General features: G+C 44.7%; 1 non-coding gene across 1 annotated transcript; it reads left to right on the top strand.

Moving 5' to 3' along the window:
- Positions 1 to 17,513: 17,513 nt before the first annotated feature.
- Positions 17,514 to 17,587, top strand: TRNAT-AGU (transfer RNA threonine (anticodon AGU)). Its single transcript has one exon. It is a non-coding gene; the product is annotated as a tRNA-Thr (tRNA).
- The last annotated feature ends 5,080 nt before the right edge of the window (positions 17,588 to 22,667 follow it).

Below are 22,667 nucleotides of genomic sequence, written 5' to 3'. Positions count from 1 at the left end.
ACTCACAGTAACCATAATCCTCACTGGTGGGATCATCAGCTATGCCAGTAACTGGAGATCTCCCCTAAATTCCCAACGGTGGGCCGTCCAAGAGAATTTGGGGTCGTAGTTGAGAATAATTTATGTCAGCACTGTTGCTGCTTTTCTAAAAACCTTGCCCTGCCCTGTAGACTGTACAGGAGACTCTAATCTCCAGGCCTGACAATCTAACAAGACTCCCAAGCACAAATAATTCACTTGAAATCCTTAAGTAAAAGGGTAAAAAAAAAAAATCTATATTCTCAGTCTTTTAAAAGCTGGCTTTTCTCTTGTGTGCTCCCATCTCCTGAGCCACTTTTCAAGCAGGTGGATGTGTCATTTGCCTCTTTACTGTAACTCCCCTTCTCCACCATGCTCCTTTTTTATAATTAGCAAGTACATGTGCTTCATGTCACCCTGTCTCTCCTGAGCCGCATTTCTAACACACAACCCCCCACTGACACGCCACGTAACTGGTGCAGCTCCTCTTCTCCTGTCATTTCTTTTTATTCTGAAAGCACATGTCACTGGCAAAAAATATTTATTGATCTTCCTGGCAACATCAAGTTGTGTCTCTATCTGCCATGCGATTGCCTTGCACAACAGCTAGCAACCTGACATGACACGGCTCTAACACAGAAGATCCCCTCTGCTCAATGTGCCACATTATACCTGCTGCAAAACTGTATATATTAAAATTTTACTAAACACATTTATAAGATGTGGTGCTTTTCACCCTAACATCTATGAATCTATACCCCAGCACTCCTTCTTGCCTAGGCAGGGGACCTACTGAGGTCCCTTCCGACCCTAACATCTCTGAATCTATGAATTTATGTCTTTCGCCTCACTTCAGGGATAATTTGTATGGTTTAAAATCTTGCCCACTGTGACTTAGAAAAGTGAGGGGAGGAAGTACCATACCCCATAGCTTTAAAGGAAAAATAACCAAACAAACACATGATCTCATCTCACATAGGTCGGTGTTGTTTAGGAAAAATGCCATAGGAATCGATAGTGCTACTACAGACATATATTAGTATGAGTGTATGGGAGAAGAAGGAAGAAGTAGAAGCTTGGACCAATGACTCCTCTGCCAAGAAACTTGGGAGGGGTATAAGAATATTGCTAGGGCATGCAGGGATGAAGTCAGAAAGGCCACGGTGCAACTGGAGTTGCAGCTAGTAAGGGATATGAAGGGTAACAAGAAGGGTTTCTATAGGTATGTCGGCAATAAGAGAAAGATCAGGGAAAGTGTGGGTCCCATACTGAATGGAGAAGCAACCTAATGACAGATGATGCAGAAAAGGCTGAAGGGATCGATTTCTTTTTCACCGCAGTCTTCAGGTCCCAGACTACAGCACCTGGCAGCAGAGTTTGGGGAAGAGGTGAGTAGCCAACAGTGGCAAAAGAGCAGGTTAGGGACTATTTAGAAAAGCTGGACATGTACAAGTCCATGGGGCTGGATACAGTGCATGCAAGGGTGCTGAAGGAATTGGCTGATGTGATTGCAGAGCCACTAACCATGATCTTTGAAAACTTGTAGCACCTGGGAGAGGTCCCAGATTATTGGAAAAGGGCAAATATAGTATCCATCTTTAGGAACTACAGACCAGTCAGCCTCACCTCAGTCCCTGGAAAAAAATCATAGAGCAGGTCCTCCAGGAATCCATTTCTAAGCACTTGGAAGAGAAGAAGGTAATTAGAAAGAACAGTCAGCTTGGATTCACCAAGGGCAAGTCATGCCTGACCAACCTGATTGCCTTCTGTGATGAGATGACTGGCTCTGTGGGTGCAGGGAGAACAGTGGACATGATATACTTTAACTTTAGCAAGGCTTTGATACCATCTCCCACAGTATTATTGAAAGAGAACGAAGGAAGTACAAATTGCATGAATGGGCTATAAGGTGCTAAGAAAACTGGTGGATCATTGGGCTCAAAGGATAACAATCAATGGCTTGATTTCTAGTTGGCACCTGGTATCAAGTGGAGTGCTGCAGGGCATGGTTTTCTTCAGTATCTTCAGCAACAACCTGGAAGGTGAGATGGAGCGCACCCTCAGCAAGCTTGCAGATGATACCAAGCTGGGGGGAGTATTAGATATGTTCAAGGGTAGGGCTAGGATTCAGTGAGACCTAGACAAATTGGAGGATTGGACTGAAAGGAATCTCATAAAGGTCAATAATGACTAGTGAAAATTCCTGCACTTAGGACAGAACAGTCCCTTGCAGTGGTACAGGCTGGGACTCACTGGCTAAGCAGCAGCGCTGCCAGAAAGGACTGCAGGGTCATACTGGACAATAAGCTAAACATGAGCCACCAATATGCCCCTGTTGCCAAGAAGGCTAGTAGCATCCTGGGCTGCATTAGTAGGAACATTGCATTGGTGAGGCCACATCTGGAGTACTGTGTCCAGTTTTGGGCCCCCCCACTACAGAAAGGATGTAGGCAAATTGAAAAGAGCCCAGCAGAGGACAGTGGGAATGTTTAGGAGGCTGGGGCACATGACTTGTGAGGAGAGGCTGAGGGAACTGGACTTATTTATTCTAGAGAAGAGAAGACTGAGGGGATTTAATAGCAGCCTTCAACTCCCTGCAGGGTGATCCAAAGAGGATGGAGCTGGACTGTTCTCAGTGGTGATGGATGACAGAACAAGGAGCAATGGGCTCAAGTTGCAACAAGGGAAGTTTAGGTGAGATATGAGGAAAAACTGTTGCACAAGGAGGGTAGTAAAGCACTGGAGCAGATTATCTGGAGAGGTTACGTAATCTCCACCCTTGCAAGTTTTAAAGCCCTGGTTAGACAAAGCCTTGGCTGGGATGATTTATTTGGGGATTGTCCTGTTCTGAACAAGGGGTTGGACTAGATCAAGGTCTGACAGTGTTTAGCTGAATGCCGAAAACACACCAATCTCAACCTGTAAAATGGTGGCATGCGAGGGGAGCCACGAGGGGTCCAAACTTTGTTGTGGCAGTGCAGCACTGGCCTCTTTCCCATGTGCACCCAAGGCACGTGTGCAGCTGCCATCAGCCACAGAGCCTGGCCAGGGTTCTGGACCCCAATGCAGCTGTTTGCTCCTGCCCACCACCTGCTACCAGCAGCCCAGGTCTGTGGTCGGCAGTGGTTGCACACGTGCCTCAGGGTGCAGGGTAGGGAAGGGGTCAGGATTGAGCATCCCAGGCTCTGGGGCCGGCAGGAGCTGCCCATAGTCCAGGCTGGCTGTACAAAATGGCCTCACATGCCATGCCCTGGCACATGTGCTGGAGATTGCCGACCCCTAGACTAGATGACCTCCTGAGGTCGTCCCTAATATTCTTTGAGTCTAAGAAACATTGGATTAGGCAGGCAAGTGCACAAGAATTTGTGTATCATGCTCAGGTTATGTCCCTACCTTCTCCCTGCTGAGGACTGACCACTTGCTGAGAAGAAAGCCCTCTACACACTTACTACTGTTTAGCACATGTCTGAGCCTGCTAGCTACACAGAGCAGGTCACTTAAACACATCTGAAATGTGCCCCAGCACCATAAGGGCATGTGCTCAGCACATCTCTGCCTTACTGCCAGACTTGGGTACACACAGAAGAGAAGTAAGAAGTTGGATTCTCAGCAGTGCTCTTAGGGCTGGTAGCAAAATGGTACAGACTGAGTCACAATGAGCTTTATGAACATAGGGCCAAGTTAGGGCTTAAGGATAAACCCTATGAAATGATATTACGGAGCTAGGAGCCCATTGGTGAGAATCCCTTACCACCTGGCAAGACATCCTAATTCATCCAATTGCATGATTATGCAAACAGCGACTTTATTTTGCTAACTTGTGTTTGTTGGTATTGCATAACAACCTGTGCTTTTTAAATGTTACCGTATTCAATATTTTTACTGTTAAGTCAGCTAGGGTTTTACATAATGCATCATGAGTTAGCATGTAGAAGTTCTTATACGATGCCCAAGTTTCACTGTCTGAACAAATTCAGCAATCCAAATTTTCAGCTGACATTTTCTAAAGTAGTTAAGGTAACACCGTCTGTACAGCATGTGTTTTAAGCATGGGGAAAAAACAAGCAGTCTAAATTCATGCTAAGGATTTAGTGGTTCCAGACTAAAAGAATCAGAGTTGTTAATAGTTTAGGCCTGTATTGTTGTTCAAGAGCGATGTTTAAAGGGAAACATACATTTATGAGGGTTTTTTAAATGTTTAAAGAAGAACTGAAAATTTCCCTGGCTGCCTCAGGAATTTAGGTTTTGTCTGTTTTAAACTGCACTGTAAGTAATAAAATGATTTGTGTCTTTTTAACTGTATTACCATCTGAGAAAGCAAGGCCAATGGCTGGATGGTGGTGTGTTGATAATTTACAGATCATATTCGGTGCTAACCTAACTCAGCAAATTGAAGAGAAGCCAATGGTTGTACTGCCAACACTTTTGCAAGAGTTACAATATTAGGGACAGATCCAAAATGGATTTAGATATCTGAAACAGGACGTAGCCACTCTTCAAAATCTAATCCAAAGCATCCCTGCACAGCAACCACCTACCACTGAAGACAACCATGCTCACTATGTGCTCCATCTTTTTTACTTGAAATCCCCTAAAGGTCTTTTTCTGTGCTCAGCTGAGCAGCTCAGCACCTAACATCTGCCTAAGCAATTTGGCCATGCAAGAAAGATGCATGTACAATGTCTTAGTCCCCTGAAGGGCCTGATCCAAGGATATGCTCAGAGTATAAATACCTAACACCAACAACAATTTGTCCATCACAAAACTCATCAGCCATGAACACTATAATTCAGAAACGGAGAGAGAAGAGGATATAGTGGTGGCCACTGTTCTCATCTTTTGGTCAATGGTTGGATGGAGGGTTGTTGGGAAATTAGAAATATATACAGTACCTTACTAGTTAGAGCACTTACCCAGGCAGAGGGAGACCTGTATTCTAGACCTTCTTCAGTCTGCGGGGATTCAAATCCACATCTCCCATGACAATACTACAGTGCACCCCACCATAGACCGTCACCTGTCCTATTGACGATGGGCCTCTAAAAAGGAAAAAAAAATGCAAAACCAAAGGCTCAAGAGGACAGCAAACAAGGAGACTCAATTTGTAATCTAGGGCACTGACAGAACTGACATTTCCAATCCACTTGCCCCTCCTCTAGCTCAGCCTGGGCAAACCCCTCCTGCAGACAACAGTGGAACTGGAACAAACAATTGGTGACAGACAGGGGGGACAAGGCTGAACTCCTCAACAAGTCCTTTGCCTCAGTGTTCCTAAGCGAGGGGCACGACAAGTCTTTCACTGGGGTTATAGAGAGGCAGCAGCAAGGCGCCAGACTTCCATGCATAGACCCTGAGATGGTGCAGAGTCACTTGGAAGAACTGGATACGTTTAAGTCGGCAGGCCCGGATGAGCTCCATCCGAGGGTGCTGAAGGCACTGGCCAACATCATTGCAGAGCCACTGGCAGGAATATTTGAACGCTCGTGGCACACGGGCCAAGTCCTGGAGGACTGGAAAAGGGCCAACGTGGTCCCCATTTTCTAAAAGGGGAGGAAGGAGGACCCGGGCAACTATAGGCCATTCAGTCTCACCTCCATCCTTGGCAAAGTCTTTGAAAAAATTATCAAGGCTCACATTTGTGAGAGCCTGGCAGGACAAATTATGCTGAGAGGAAATCAGCATGGGTTCGTGGCAGGCAGATCGTGCCTGACCAATCTAGTTTCTTTTTATGACCAGGTTACGAAACGCCTGGACACAGGAGGAGGGGTGGATGTCATATACTTAGACTTCAGGAAGGCCTGCAATACAGTATCCCACCCCATACTGGTGAACAAGTTAAGAGGCTGTGACTTGGATGACTACACAGTCTGGTGGGTGGCGAATTGGCTGGAGGGTCGCGCCCAGAGAGTCGTGGTGGATGGGTCGGTTTCGACCTGGAAGGGTGTGGGCAGTGGGGTCCCGCAGGGCTCGGTCCTTGGACCGATACTCTTTAATGTCTTCATGAGCTACTTGGACAAGGGAGTGAAATGTACTCTGTCCAAGTTTGCAGATGACATAAAGCTATGGGGAGATGTAGACACACTGGAGGGCAGGGAACAGCTGCAGGCAGACCTGGATAGATTGGACAAGTGGGGAGAAAACAACAGAATGCAGTTCAACAAGGAGAAATGCAAAGTGCTGCACCTAGGGAGGAAAAATGTCCAGCACACCTACAGCCTAGGGAATGACCTGCTGGGTGGCACGGAAGTGGAAAGGGATTTTGGAGTCCTAGTGGACTCCAAGATGAACATGAGCCGGCAGTGTGACGAAGCCATCAAAAAAGCCAATGGCACTTTATCGTGCATCAGCAGATGCATGACGAATAGGTCCAAGGAGGTGATACTTCCCCTCTATCGGGCGCTGGTCAGACCGCAGTTGGAGTACTGTGTGCAATTCTGGGCGCCGCAATTCAAGAAGGATGCGGATAACCTGGAGAGGGTACAGCGAAGGGCAACTCGTATGGTCAAGGGCCTGCAGACCAAGCCCTACGAGGAGAGACTAGAGAAACTGGACCTTTTCAGCCTCCGCAAGAGAAGGTTGAGAGGCGACCTTGTGGCTGCCTATAAGTTCATCATGGGGGCACAGAAGGGAATTGGTGAGTTTTTATTCACCAAGGCACCCCCGGGGGTTACAAGAAACAATGGCCACAAGCTAGCAGAGAGCAGATTTAGATTGGACATTAGGAAGAACTTCTTCACAGTTCGAGTGGCCAGGGTCTGGAACGGGCTCCCAAGGGAGGTGGTGCTCTCCCCTACCCTGGGGATCTTCAAGAGGAGGTTAGATGAGCATCTAGCTGGGGTCATCTAGACCCACCACTCTTTCCTGCTTATGCAGGGGGTCAGACTCAATGATCTATTGAGGTCCCTTCCGACCCTAACATCTATGAATCTATTGAGGGCGGGGGGGGAAAGCCGGAGACAGGTAGCTCCTAGTCCATCAGCTCCAAAGTGGAGCTCGGTCCCCTAGCCCACAACCTAATGTCAAATGTCTGTTGAGTTGGGGGATAGGGGTCACTCTAACTTATGGCACTTTCTGTGAAGTGCCATGAGTTAGAGCAGGGAGCTGCCCATCTGTCAGCACTTCTAATGTGTAGGGCAGTAAGCTGGGAGGAGAGAGTACTGGTTCTGGTTCCTCATACCAGAATTTTTTTTTTTTTTAATCCAATGACTCTTTAAATGTTAAATGCTTAAACAGTCTGGAAACTGGAGCCTGTGTTCCACACATCTTCCCCAGTGGTGTCCCTCTTCCTTGCTTTCCTTCTACCCCATTCCTTTTGTATGCTTAGCTGCACAGCGTCAGCAGAAGCAGAGTATTTGCTCACCCTAAACACTAGCCACTAGCCTGGTAGTCTGAAGGTTGGAGATGTATCTTAGAAGCTCACCAAAGATTAGTAACTAGTATAATAAAAGCTACTGCTACTTCCTCCTCTGAAAACACCAGTGAGCTCTGCTCAGTTCTTTGCAGAACTTTATTTTGACCCTTGCCCTAAGGGCTGGCTTCTCAAATGGGTGAAGGGTCCTTCACAGCAGTTCTCACTTAGGTTCTTAAGATTCAGAATGGTAACTGGAAGTAATGATACAACCCCCCTCCTCCCCCACACTTAGCATTTGTTATTCGCTAGATCTAGGCAGCTATATGTTTAGTGTGTGAATCTTGGCACAGGCTTCCAAATACCAGACTCTTTTCAAACTCTATAGGGATCATCAAAATCTGGGTTCTGGATTCCACTCCAGCTTCCAGGCATCTAAAACTGATCTGTTGCCTGGTCTAATCTAGAGGCAAATATACCCTTTACTATAAGGGTGTCAAACTTTTTTTGTTCCTTGAGTCAGACCCAGTCTGCAGGGTATCTTGCTGGTGAGATCCAGACCCTTCTCTGATGGCAAGACAAGCAGCAGAGACAGAAAAGCAAGCAGCTTCAGGGAATCACAGGATTTAATGCAGCCATTGCTTGCCCTATTGCTGCCAAAACACATCCTAAAATTTCCAGCCCTTCCAGGAGCCCTGGCAACCAAATGACATCTCTCCATGGGCCAGCTTCAGCCTGTGGGCCAAAGGTTTAACACTCCTGCTTTACTGAATCTGGCCTTTAATCCCAGTATTTTGGCCATATGCTCATTTGGACAATTATATTGCAATGAATCCTTCTCTCCCTATATGTAAGAAATGTATGTTTTATGATATAGCGCCTAGCCCAGAAGTGGCTGCATTTCATATGCCTGTGTAGTAATTCTTTTTGGAAAGTATTTCAGGAGCCTTGGCATAAAAGAGGGAATATAAATGGAAGATCCTATTAATATTTCATTATGGTTAATAATATCTGTCTTACTGAATCACTGTTATATCTCAGGCTAGTTTTCAAATAGAGTTTATTACTTTATTTATTTATTTCGGCCCTTCTCTAATTCATATTGTGCCACAATGATCCCTGCTACTTTCTATGTGCTAGTTCTCACTGTTTATCTTGTGTTCTTTTGAATGTATGACAGATAAATTATTGAGCTGGAGGCAGAGGAATAAGAAGCAGAAAAGTCTAAGGTAAAATAATGATTTTGACATTGCGTCCAAAGCACAATCACATCTCACCATGAATTTCAGACTCTATTTGATTACGTGTTCACACACAGCTGAAAGCTTGTTTATCCATTTTGACAGTGAGTCTGGGGGATGGGTTCAATGAGTCTTAATTGTGTTAATTTAGATAGATTCAGAGGCTTTTCCTGGATTACATTTCTTGTCAGGTTCCAGCCAGAGCTTTTCACGCTGGTCACTTCATATTTGTATAGGATGGATGCTGCCTCATCAGATACTCTACCAGTTTTGAGGAATTGAATAATTACTAAGACTGATCAGAGAGAATCTAATTGGCTCCATCCATAAATAAAACACAAATAAATAAGATTGTGGTAATAGAGGCTTGGAAAGAAAGGGCGGGGGGGGGAAAAACTATGATCTTTTGTGGTTTTTTTCCCCTCCTTCTGTTATTCTGATTATTTTCATGGCTGGTGTCAGACAGAAGATGGTACCTTTTGTTTGTAAAGGTGTAAAAGAACATCTGAATAAAAAGATTTGGTATTTTCTAATCAGAATCAGAGACCACAGGTGTTCCTGTTTCCTATTCACATTTAGGGACTGATACTGTTTCCAGAGAAGCCAATGGATATTTTTTCAATTGAAGCAGGAGCCCTGGGCTCTGTACCTCCAAATTTGCCCTGCTATCATTTATTATTTGTTTTCAGTACTTCTGTATCACATAAGATTGGGTCACAAATAAGCAGTGAGGGGAAGGACTCACCCAACTTTTGCATAAACTGTTTTCCAGAGATTCAGTCAGGGTAGAATAGGACAGATAAGCATGGCTGTGCGCGTTCAGGTGTTCTCCATGCTGGCCCCAGACTTTCCAACTGCCCCACCACTTTGAGGCCCAATGACTTGATACTGAGATGAATGACGACAGCAGAGGAAGGAGAAGGACACCGACCCAGGGCTATGAATCCCACTCCCCCGTGCAACCACATGCCCCCATTGCCGAAGAACAGGTGTATCCAGAATCCGGCTCCTCAGTCACCTGGGGACCCATGAAGCCGAATGGACATCATCCTTGACTCTGAGGGACTGCCAACAGTGATGACGACTGTCCCTGGGATAACTTGACAAGCACCAAAGTGTGTGTACCATGGGCATTCCCTGGGGACAAGTAGTGGCGGCGTGAGGTGTGCCGCTGCTACTTGACCCCAGGGATCCAAACACCCACATCACATGTGGACGTGGCCCCTAAATCTACTTGGCCCCACAATAGGTGGAATAGGATCTGGCCCCTAGTATTGTGCTTCCCTGTCCACAGGCCTGGCAGGACTAACAGGCTGATGACCAGCTCACAGATAAGCTGGATGAGAATGCAGAAACTAGGCATTGCTCCACTTCATCTCCCTGTAGCAGGTGGCCAGCTCCACCTGGTTCAAATCAGTCCTCCAGTCCTTCAATCCAGTCCAAGTAACACAGCCTTTCTCTGGGCTCAAAACCACAGGCTGTAATGCCGTGGGTTCCTCTGCTTCCCAGGGCTTAGCTGAAAGCAAAACAATCTAAATGAGCACACCCTCAGCCTGGTCCCAGCAACACAGGTTTCAAAATCCCAGGGTCAATCTGTACCATGGAGTTCAGCTGCAAACATCCAACAGTCCTCTGGCTCCTTCCTCATACTTCCTCTTCCTGTTCTTTTATTTCCCATCAGCCAGCCACTTCCTCTCATTATTGCTAATTGCCTGCCAGCTGAGGCTTCCCAGCTGGCTAATTGATGCAGGCTGTCATCCTACAGCCTGTTACACTCCCCAAAGTGTCTGATTTAGTAGATGTTTCCAGAGCATGCCCAGGACACACACTGACAGGATCAGGGTCTTTACAAAATGCAGTTGTAGCCACTTTTTTTTTTTAAGACAGCATAGAGGAGGAGGGGGTAGTAGAGTTAGTGTCCACTTTAATACGTATGCTGAAAAGAGGGAGACCTAGGTTTACTTCCCGCTTAATCATAAAGGCTTTCAAAGTCTATAGCTCCGTCTCTCAGGAGAATGGTCTAGCCATAAGACTGTAAGTCATCTGGGTAAGAATATGCTTTGCTCCTCCTGTTGAAACGGTGTCACTGTACAGAAGAGAGACGGTGCAAGAGTAAGCATCACTCCACAATCTAGTGATCTGGGCATAACAGATGTCACCTTTATGCCACCATAAAAAATTTTCCCTGCTTGCACATGTGCCCTGTGCAACAGTGATACCCATGATGGGGAAATCTCTCTGTAGTGGATCTCCCTGGTATGTATCTGCAAGCATGGAGTGGGGCAACTCCCACAGTGGGGTCCCACCTCCATGTTAGCAGCCCATGTCCCATTCTGCTGCCGGAAAAGTGTCTGACATAGTGACTTCTGCTCATGTCTGGGGAGTGTCTGCAAGCAGAGTTTTGCCCACTTGCAGACACTCCCCAAGTGTAGTGCGGCTACCAGCAATGTTGATAGGTGTCCATGGAGCACAATCAGTTATGCCATGACATATCACAGCACAGCTGATCACACTCCAGGGACGGCTGTTTCTACTGTCGCCTGTTAGACAGGTGGCAAGGGTTATATTCCCCGTTCCCAAGACTGCTTATGAATTGTATCCATTGCCTCCTTTACACAGAATACAGAAATAGGAGGCCATCAAAGCTATTAGTGCTCAGTAAGCAATACATCAGGCTTCTCTTGTTTTAGGGGCCCCGAATCTGTTCATGCAATTCCTGGTTCTGACTGCCCAGGAGTATAGGAAGAGGATATTGTTAACCAGACTAATGCCCAAGAGGTGTTGTGTCCTTCCCCATGCTTCTCCAGTGTTTCACATTTCAGTTGTGTTCAACAGATAGGGCATCTCTCTATTTTGTAATTTCCTTCAAGATTTTGCTTTTAAAATAATATTTCAGTAAAATCAAGAAAAAAAGCCTGATTAACTGACTGAAATATAGAAACAGTCCTTCAAGTGGGGACTGAAACACAGAGGTCCATCCTCCCATTAGGTTACAGGAACATGCTCATGCTTGTTCTTTCCCAAAGGCTCTTTAATTATTCTGTATAAAAGGGCACAGCTTCAACAGGAAGGGTGGAGAGCCACCTAGCCCAAGAGTAGACTATCAAGATCCTACTAGGGGGACAATCTTGAGAGAAAGATGGTGTCAGATCCTCTTGGAAAGAGCAGGGCCTATAATCCCAGTCTCTCATAGTGTGGGCAAGTGCTCCCATTCACTGAGAAATTGTAAAAGAAAAGTTGCCAATTCAACACTGTTTTGTGGGGAGCCCAATATATTAGGTGTGCTCCAACCATGCTTACCTATAGACATAGGTGGAAGAATGCCTATTTTATAAATCGTCACACAGTTAGGTATGAGACAGCAGACTGAGGCACTTTTGGGCATGCCAAGAAGCAGGACTTTAGGCACCTGGGGAATCTGAGGTTTGAGAAGTGATGCCCACCAACTTTGGCCACCCCCAGAGTTAGGCAGCCACTGGGCAGGGGTCTGGAGAATGACAGTTCTGCACTGAGGGACCTACAGTTACAGTAAGGTACGGTACAGGCACCTAAATCCTTTTGTGGATCTTTCCCGCGTGTTAGAAGCTTATAAATTGAAGCAGGGTCTTCAGTGCCTCAGCTAATTCTTCCTTGTCCAAGGTACTAAAGTTCAAAAAATTCCCATCTATAACAGTAAATTCAATTTAACTTTATTTCCACACTATCAGAGATGGTCTAACAAATCATGCTGCAGACTCAACATGTGAAGCAACTTATGGCCAGTGTGTGTTGCTGATTTAAAATGAACACTGTCCCTCAGCAAAAACCACATGAAGAGCCTGCTTGTTCAGCAAAGTTTGCTCTTAAGTGTTATTTAGGCTGACTGCCCTTGTGGGATTAACACTTTATCATGCGTTCTTTTCTGTGGTTTCAATTTACTCCAATTTCATTGCAGGATCAACGAGGTAGAGCCCATATACCAGCGTGCAGGTGGGATGAGCAACAGAGTTGAGAGTTAGAAAGTTATTTGGCCTAAGGAAACACTTCTGTGACTCAGAAGCCAAAATAGGATCAAACATAAATTGTCATTAAATGTGGCATACCAAGGGAACTTGCTTAAGAAAAATAATAAAAACTGCACATTAGCATGTAAAAGCAGCTCAAGATCACCAGGGATTGTCACTGTTAAAAAGCTTTTCACTGGAAAAAATAGAAATTGTCAGAGTAGGTCTAATGCATAAGAGAAAAAGGATGGTTATAATTTAATCATGTTGTAAAGTCAATATCTAGCTGAAGAGATTTTTCATTTACCATAATTTCCACAAGCCGTTTATTGACTTTTTATTTTTAAATTTAGATTTGCATTGATTTCCTTAAGCATAAAGAGTGTAAAATAAATGCTACAGAGTTGCATGAAAAAAAAAGCCAAACTCACTAAAAATAAGCACATGAATAAGGATAAAAACAAAAAAATGAGAATTTATATTATACTATTCATGAAATTATTCAAGACAGCAAAAAAAAAAAAAAATCTGAACAACAAAAAACAAGCTACAAAATGGCAAGTTGACATTTTTAGCAAATTATTTTCTGATTTCATAAAGCACGGGTTTAAAAAACCTGGAACTCTATTCAACTGGTATAAATTGGTAAAGTCCCATTGAAGTCAGTGAAAAAAGTGAGGGAACACGCTGCAGGTTCCCACCTTCGAGGAAGTAAAAGATCGTGGCCTAAATAGAATATCCTCCCTCCAAGGGAAGTCAGTGATGTCGATCAATGAGGAACTGTGACAGTACAGAGAGAGGCATACAACAAGCAATTCTGTAGTAGTAAAATTGCAAAGTGCTTAGTAAAGGCCACAGCAAATTGCAAATGCACTGTGTGAGGTGCTGTACTAACACTAATCCCTTCCCCAAACAAGGGTATGAGAACTTGAGAAGGGAAGTGTTATTATGAAGAGCTGAGGAATATGGGGCAGACCAGATCGTCCGAAGTGTTAACACATCTTACCTACCTTCTTTTCCTAAATGCATGAATAATTAATACTTTATGTGGCTACCCAAGATGCATTGGGTAGCCACTTTCTCCCCTCTGGCACCAAATGCCAAAAGAGAGATATAAAGGGTACTGACAGAAGTGACAGTCTGTTGTACAATTAGGCCTCTGAAGCGCTCTACAGTCATGCACTGACAGAAGTACATGGCTTCAAAGTCCTTAAAAAATGTCCTATCACATGACAATCCAAACCCTTTGTCCAGGGGAGAACAAGAAGTGGGACCGGGACGCCCCGCCCACGGGGATTGGCACAGGAAAAAAACTCAAAATGGAGAGGAAAAAAATGAACTTTTACTTACCTGCAGGAGGAGCAACACTGGAACGCTGAGGAGAAAAGCCCATGCAGATCACAAGCCATGCATTTATGCAATTAAGGCCGGTGGGTGACGTCACAGGGATGCTCCAGCCGGTAAGGATAAAAGCGGCTGCTGGCAGTATGGCGGGAAGAGTGAGCAAGGAGGCGGGGGCTCTTTGTGCTGGGAAGGGAAAGAGCCAACGCAGGCAGGGATCACCCAGACAGCGAGCAGCACCAGAGGCTGCAAGGGATCTCCCCACCTGGAGCACTAAAATCGAGCCCTGAAAGGGGAGGAGTTTTGGGGGTGATGCGCTCCTAAAACTGCTGGGGACACAGGGCGGTGAAACTGCTGGACCACGGCACGTCAAGCACAGTGACACAGAGGAGGAGGCTGAAGCCGATCCCGAGGGATCAGAAGTTTCCCCACACTATTGCCCTCAGGTACCAGGTCAGGGAAGTGGGCTGGGGGCAGGAAGGATAAGGGGACCCCGTGGGACCAGCGTCGGAGGAGCACTGCCAAGCACGGGCAGGAGGGCTTGATGAGCAAGCCAGTAGGATGCTGGACTGGAAGGTCCTTTGGGCTTTCTCCTGCACTTTCCTTTTTCTTCTTTTCTTCATTTTGTTTCCTTTTTTCTGCCTGACAGGGGCATCCTGCCGGCTCCAGGAACAGAGCCAATCCACTCAAGGGGGGCTCAGATCTAGGACCTGAGGTGACCAGACATCCTTCCCCAAAGAACAGGAGGGATAGCGTCTAGAGACCGTGCAAAGCACATCTATACTGGAGGAGGGCCGTTTCAAGACCAGGCATCTCGCCAGAGGTTGGCGTAAAGTTGGAGTGTAGGGAAGGTGGAGCTTCACAAACATCCCACGAGCAGAGTGGTCCTCCCTGGGGGGAACTCTGAGGCTGAACCCCACACTGACTTAACATTCAAAGACATGGCAGGTGAGTTCAGGGACAGCCAGAAGGACAACAGGAGTTCATCGCGGGGAACCCACGAAGCCAGACAATGGACATCCTCTACAGCTCATGCCAAGGTGGCACGCGAGTGGGCTTCGACGCAAGGCGGGTGCACCCTCATTATCCGAGGGTTCAGATGAAGGTGCTCCAAATGTTCATTAATTCTGTCAGTATGTGCCCCTGGTGCTGTCTTGAGAATGGAGGGAGGAGAAGGAAGGGGAGGAAATTCTGCCTGGGGGTTGCCCAGCCTGCACTGGACGGTAGGATGGGTGAACTGGAGGACAAACCCCACACCAAGCTCCCTCCCATCTCTTGTACCCCTTGCATTCTGAAGACCATAAGGGAGCTAAGGGACCATAAGGGAGCAGGAGGGGCAGGGCTAGGGGAAAGCAGCTGTAGACACCCAGTCACTACAAGATGGATCTCAATCCCCCAACCCCACAATTAACATCTGTTGGGTCAGGAAAAAAGCTGTAACTCATGGAGCTTCTTTAGATCCAACATAAGCAAGGAAAAAGTGACACAGGTCACAGAAACCATTAGGCTCAGGGTTGGTGCAACTAAAAACTAGAACTACAAATAACAAATGATATTGAAGACTTATCATTGCCAAATGATAAAGACCACTTTAAAAACTCAGGTTTTACACAACAAAAAATTGTCTCCAGAAGGATGGACTTGTTTATCTCAGAACAAGCCTCACAAAAGTCCCCTTAATTAATTAAAAACATTTTATTTGTGTTAGGATGTCAGATATGACCTGCATCTAAACTTACTATGTTAAGGAATTGTCATTTTTAATACGCCTGCCAGATTGGATCAAACTCCCCCCAATAATAGTTTGAAAACCACCTCTTTTGAGAAGAACTGGCCTACTATCTTATTTTCAAAAATAATTCCAAAAAAGGCACAGCCCCTGCAATATACAACTTAATTCCCAGCAACTGGAGGTTTCATATATTAGATCTAACAAATGTGTGGGCCTGAAAGTTAAGTTTTAAAGAACAAATGTTGCTGAGAGTAAAAATCTTGTTTTAGGAACTGACACTACTCTGGCCGTTGATTTATGACAAGTTCTTTCTGCAATTGTTAGCAGTCAGTCTCACGCATTTTCCTTTTAAGATGGTTTATGATTAGAGCCCCGCTTGTAAATCAGGGACACAGATGACAACTTTCACGGGCTGGTGACAGTAAATGTAATCGGGATTCTCAATGGTTTGCTACAGATAAATACATAGGTGAGAACACTATTAAACTGTGCCCATTTTCACTATTGTCAACAATTGGACATGCTTGAAAGCAACGGAAGATAAATAAAAATGAAAAATCTGTGATGTTCTTCACCATGAGAATAATTTAAATAATACTACACTCTGCAGACTTTTCCCCCTGATGTGATTATAATAATACCTAGCTGTTATACAGTAATTTTCATCAGTACATCTGAAAGCACTTTTCAGAAGGAGGTCAGTATCATTATCTCTCTTTGTTTTTTGTTTTGTTCTGTTTTTTTAGAGCTGGTCAAAAAAATCCAACTAGAATTTGCAAATTCATCAGATCAAGATGGTGGTAAAGGCGCTTCAATTTCAATGAAATTCCTCTGATAACCAGGTGGGTTTCTGAGAGAAGACACCCTGTGACTGCATGCACACTCAGGTTGCCATAGCACACTCTTGGGGCTGCCTTAGTCCTGTCCAGCCTTTGCTCCTGCCTTTCCAGGTCTTCCCTTAATGTCTCACCTACCACACTTTAATGGTATTAATGAAAAGTGGAGGCTGTGGCAGAATGTCACCTCTGTTTCTCCACAAAAATTTTGTGCTGTGACAAATTGGTTAACATGAGCCCTGCAGACAGCAGACATCCTATCTCTTTAGGTACCCTGAGTTGGATACATTCCTGAGGGAGGGGGGAAACCTGCTCCCTCTGCCTACATGACTGGCATCACATACCTGGGTGAGGGGCTTGGGCTCCATATTGTTCTAGAGACCCTGCCAGTCTGCCCGGCAACCAGTGATGCATTTCAAATCAGTTGGCTGGTAGCCAACAGGTGCTGGCCTCTATTGGGCCAGGTAAATGAGGTCATAAGGGCTATATAAGTACTGCCCAGGAGTATGGGGCAGTGGCCATGATGAAAACTCAAAGAAAGAAGAGTTGGACCATCTGAAACTTGCCCTCTCTCTTGAAACTCATGATTAATGAACTGCCTGCCTCCAGAGGGAATCTCCACTGCCTCTGGATGATACTCGTGCATAAGCTACCTGAGATCTAACTAGATATAGAGCTTGCAGTAACTCAGATGTGTGATCAAAGGCTACCCAGACACCCTGTTTGCTCCATGGGATTTATCTGATCTTGATCTGCCCTGTACCCTATTCCAGACCTACTCCCTGTAACCAATAAAGTTCTCCTTTGTACCTAGAGTGGGAGACTTATTGGGAGAGGGGCTAGATTATGCCTTGGAGTCCCCTTAGTTTGGCTGACTAAGGGAGACCACTATTTGTGCTTCAGTCTGAGGGAAGCACCCTGAGTTTTTGCAGTGGCCCTCTGTTTCCCAGGGGGCACAGTGCCAGGATCAAGTCAGACCCTGGGTGGGGGTAGCACAACCACCAAGCTTGAAGAGGCGCCATGGCTTAGTTGGTTAAAGTGCCTGTCTAGTAAACAGGAAATCCTGGGTTCAAATCCCAGCGGTGCCTTGGGGTCACTTTTACCTGGATAGGTTGGACAAGTGGGCAGAAAACAACAGAATGCAATTCAACAAGGAGAAATGCAACGTGCTGCACCTAGGCGGAAAAATGTCCAGCATACCTACTGCCTAGGAAATGACCTGCTTGGTGGCACGGAAGCAGAAAGGGATCTTGGAGTCCTAGTGGACTCCAAGATCAACATGAGTTGGCAATGTGATGAAGCCATCAGAAAAGCTAATGGAACTTTATCATGCATCAGCAGATGCATGACAAATAGATCCAAGGAGGTGATACTTCCCCTCTATCGGGTGCTGGTCAGACCGCAGTTGGAGTACTGCATGCAATTCTGGGCACCGCACTTCAAGAGGGATGCGGATAACCTGGAGAGGGTCCAGAGAAGGGCCACTCATATGGTCAAGGGCTTGCAGACCAAGCCCTACGAGGAGAGACTAGAGAACCTGGACCTTTTCAGCCTCCGCAAGAGAAGGTTGAGAAGCGACCTTGTGGCTGCCTATAAGTTCATCACGGAGGCACAGAAGAGAATTGGTGAGGTTTTATTCACCAAGGTGCCCCCGGGGGTTACAAGAAATAATGGCCACAAGCTAGCAGAGAGCAGATTTAAACTGGACATTAGGAAGAACGTCTTCACAGTTAGAGTGACCAAGGTCTGGAACGGGCTCCCAAGGGAGGTGATGCTCTCCCCCACCCTAGGGGTCTTCAAGAGGAGGTTGGATAGGCATCAGCTGGGGTCATCTAGACCCAGCACTCTTTCCTGCCTATGCAGGGGGTCGGACTGGATGATCTATTGAGGTCCCTTCCAACCCTAACATCTATGAATCTATGAATCTAGTGGGTGAGCCCCAGGAAGGCCAGATGTGAGGCACCTCCAGTGAGGCACTCGGAGCCTGGAAGGTGATTGGGCAGTGAGGTGGGTGGCTCAGTGCAGAAGCACCCCCTACTGGCGTGCCACACAGGCTGCCTTTTAGAGGCTAGTGAAATGTAGATGTTCTTCCTAGTCCTTTGTTTGCTACTCTGAGCCCACTTGACTTGGGGTTCCAATCTCACCACCCAAAGTCTCTCTTTCTCCCTGTCTTTTTCTGCCCCAGACTCACACTGGACTCTCATGCCCCAACCCTTGTCTGGGCTTCATCCTATTCAGCCCCAGCCCTGGGTCCTCTAGCTGAGGTCACTCAGCCCAGGTCCATTGACTTGGGCCCTGGATCTCTGGGCCTCAGCCATTGCAGCAGGGGCTGCCTGCCCGGTATCCCACTCATGGCCTCCTCCACCCTGACAGCCACTCCCATTCCTCCAGTTCCCAACAAACGTAAGTGAAGAGAAACCCCAGCAAACAGGAACATAAGCAAACTGCTTTCATCGAGTTCTTCCATGCTGTCAGTCAATACCCAACCACAAACTAGTGCTAGGCTCATTCTTACCCTTAGGGGTAGCTTGGGTACTGTGCACTGCATCCTGCAGTCAGCTTCACTGGGGAGCTTCTCTCCCTGCTGCATGCAAAGTCTAACAGCCTGCTCTGGCTTGGGCTCTGGGCTTATATGCCTAAAAGTCCTACCTCCTTGCTGTAATGCTCCCCACCAAGCTGCATACAGAGGTTTTACCCTCCTAAGTAAGGGCCAGCCTGCAGTCTTTCCCCTATATCCCCACGTAGCTGGCTTACCCTGCTGCTCTCTTGAAGTCCCGTCTCCTCCTTACCCCGCTCCCCCACATCATGTCCAAGTAAAAGGGTTTGGGTTCCCTCTTACACAGCCACGTAACCACACTGCTACAGTCACTCCTTACAAAAGGATACTCACTGCAGTTTGTTGACCTGTTGTTTGAAGGTGAACTTCGAATAGGTCCTCTTAAGGCCTTGTGAGACTTGCTCAGCCCTTGAGTTACACCGCTTATTTTTTAGTCACCCAAATTCTGTGTTCCAATGGCAAAAACACTGACTTGCCCACAAGAAGCTGTACAATCAATCATTGAAAATTTTTGCTCCAATGGCGGTACTAAAGTAATTAACAAAAGAGAGACTGCCTACATTTAAAGGCACATTAAGACTGCATAAAGATAGTGCACTCTGAGCTCCCAGGAGGAAAAAAAATAAGGTGATGACAGAAGCAGCATTATTTCAGGTCTTCAGACAAATTCACTGAATGCTGCCAAATCCTTCCATATACACAAAAATGTCCTAGGTATAGGTTTATCATGCAATTTGACAAATACTGCTACTGCTGTTAAAGTCTGATTTGAAACAGAGATACTAGAAGGAACAGATATGATGAATGCTTGCAATGATATCCTCATCTCAGTTGCAAATACAAAGGAGTATGATGTGAGAGTAAGAAATAGGTAGGGGTAAAAAAATGAAAAGTTATGAAGGAAGAATTTATCTGCTCCAGCTAAGAAAAAAATTGGTAACTTGCTGCACTTCGGGGCACATACAGTTAACAATTTTGAGTTGAGTTTCCAAGAGCAATAAAGAAACAATTCCTATGTCATACTAATGAGAGATGCTGTGTTGTTAAATTATGCAAAAGGAGAGCTACATAAATCATTTAGTGGCCTAGTATTAACATCTAGATTCTTGATCTGATTTTGAAATATCAGTGTGACAAGAATATTATTCATACCCACCTAAAGAACTATTAAGTGCTCAGAAAGTACCAAAAACACCATGGCAGATGATATCAACTAGTTCATTCTTTCTGAAGACAAATACTTCGGTGGAGTTGATAATTATGTCAGACTTATGTGGGCGCTTGTACTGACAGTGAATTTTTACTATCTCTAGGCTGCTGTTAAAGTGTGACGATTCAGCACTTTTCACTAGCATGGGATTTATTTAAAATATATTTGCCCTTCACACAATTAGAATTCATTTCTTATGCCCTCAACATTGCTGAAGTACCGGGGACACACACAAATACCACTGCAATACCAATATATATAATTATTATTATTATTATTCTAATTATTATCACTATTACTAAATTTCCAACCACTGAGAAACGTATGTTCCAAAATTCCAGCATGTTTATAAGATCAGCTCTTCAGTTCACATAAATCAACTTAAATTACAAAAAAATCAATTACCAGAGCTGCTAATTTATGGGATAGATCCTTGGCTGGTTCAATTAGTTCTCATTCATTATACTGAAAATTCATAGTGACTGAAACAATGGTTTGACATGGAGAAAAGCGTATTTTGATCACTGTATATACAAGTTCATGATATTCATTACTTACCATGACAATGCAATTTACACTTGGGCATTTTTTAAATGGCCATGGCATTAGGACTCTAGCAAAAGGTGACACATTTCCCAGATTGCCTAGAACCATCCGGGAATCAAGAGGCCAATACTATACTAATTCACCAAGTGATTAAACTCTAGTAAATTATTGGAGTTACTAGAAAATGTTTGCCCCTAGATCTTAATGTTTTCCTGGCTGACTCATTTAGAAAAGACTTTCAGCCCTAAAGAGCCATATTGATTTTACTATATCCTAAGACTTCATTTTTAAAGAACAGGTTTTGAAATTTAATATAGTTTATATATTACTATATTTTACTGACTTTAGGAAATTGTATCAAGGCAAATGTTTTGCATGATTTGTTATGACTATATAAAGTTCATTGTTCATGCTGTCCCTCAACCTGAATATGAAAAATATGGCTTTCTATCATGCACATATTATCTGTCCACCATTTTGTAATGGTTATAGGCTTATTCCTACTCGCTAAAAAGCATAGGGGCATCCCCTTTTGACACAAAGTGTGCTCAGAATACTGTGTATAATTCCTGCCTGAATTTCTCCACTTTACTGACTTTCAGAAGAAAAAAAACTTGTTCCATCTGGCACATATGTAATAACTATTATGCATTGCAAAATCAAGTTTGCTCACCTTTATTTAAAAAAATGCAGTCAATTCCATGCTAGTATTCTTACCCATAGAATACATATATATAGCATTAACTTCCTCTGTATAATAGCCAATTACCCCTCAAATATTAGTTAATTATCCTAAACACATTCCTGTAAAACAGAGAAGGACTTTTCTACCTATTCTACAGTTTACAACTGAGAGTTTAAATAACTTGTGATGAAGTAACAATGTCACATAACAAATCTCTGGCAACAGAAACTAGCCTTTCAGCTGTCTGGATTTCCAGCCCAATGGTTGAAGTCACTGCGGTGCTAATCAATCAATTACAAAACCCTGTTTTAAGGAGGTGAAAGACTATCTTTCCACAAAGCTCATTCAGTGTCAACTCTTTTTCCAAAGCTGCTGAGAGAAATTATTAGTGCCAGCTATGATGGTTACCTTAGTGTTGAATACATCCATTCACTGAGAACTGGACTGAGATCAACAAACTCATTCCAGAAATGTCAATGAATAGCCATCACTGTGAAATAATAATTCAAGCACATTGGGCCTGATTCAGCAAGACATCAATTTAATTTCATGTGATGTAAAACTGAAAGAAAGCAGTGATGAGTCATTCTCTTTATCTTCAACCATATGGAACTCTGTGTCCTGCATAGTTTCACCAGGAAAACACAGGAAAGTGGGAGATTTCAATTCAGTCTCGATGGTTCAATTTGAGGGCATGAACCTATGCAAATCCAAAACTCAAACACTTTTCATGCATGCATCATAATGAACAAAACTCATTGCCTTGCACCAGCACAGCTGCAAAAGTAACAATCATTTGACATTTTCTCCTTGATATATTCTTTGCAGAATCTGCAACCATTCAGATACATAATGTGCATGGAAAGGTTAGTGACACTGGCTAGGGACAGAAATTACATGTAAACTGGTATAAGTGATCAGAAACCAGTTCAAATATGTAACACAACAGAAGCTGAGTGCACATAAACTGCCTTCAAAATGGCCAAAACCAGTTTAAGATAAACCTGGATGGATGTACAGTAAAAGCTCTGGTAACCGGCACCTTACAAGCCAGCATGCTCTATTAACCTTTAAGAAGGCCTTTGACACTGTCTCTCACCCCATTCTCATTAATAAACTGAGCAACTGTGGCATTGATACCTACACAGTTGGATGGGTCAAAAATTGACT

Source organism: Alligator mississippiensis, chromosome 2 (assembly GCF_030867095.1).
Source record: "Alligator mississippiensis isolate rAllMis1 chromosome 2, rAllMis1, whole genome shotgun sequence".
Taxonomy (NCBI): Eukaryota; Metazoa; Chordata; order Crocodylia; family Alligatoridae; genus Alligator; species Alligator mississippiensis.
This window is presented reverse-complemented; position numbering and strand designations above follow the sequence as displayed.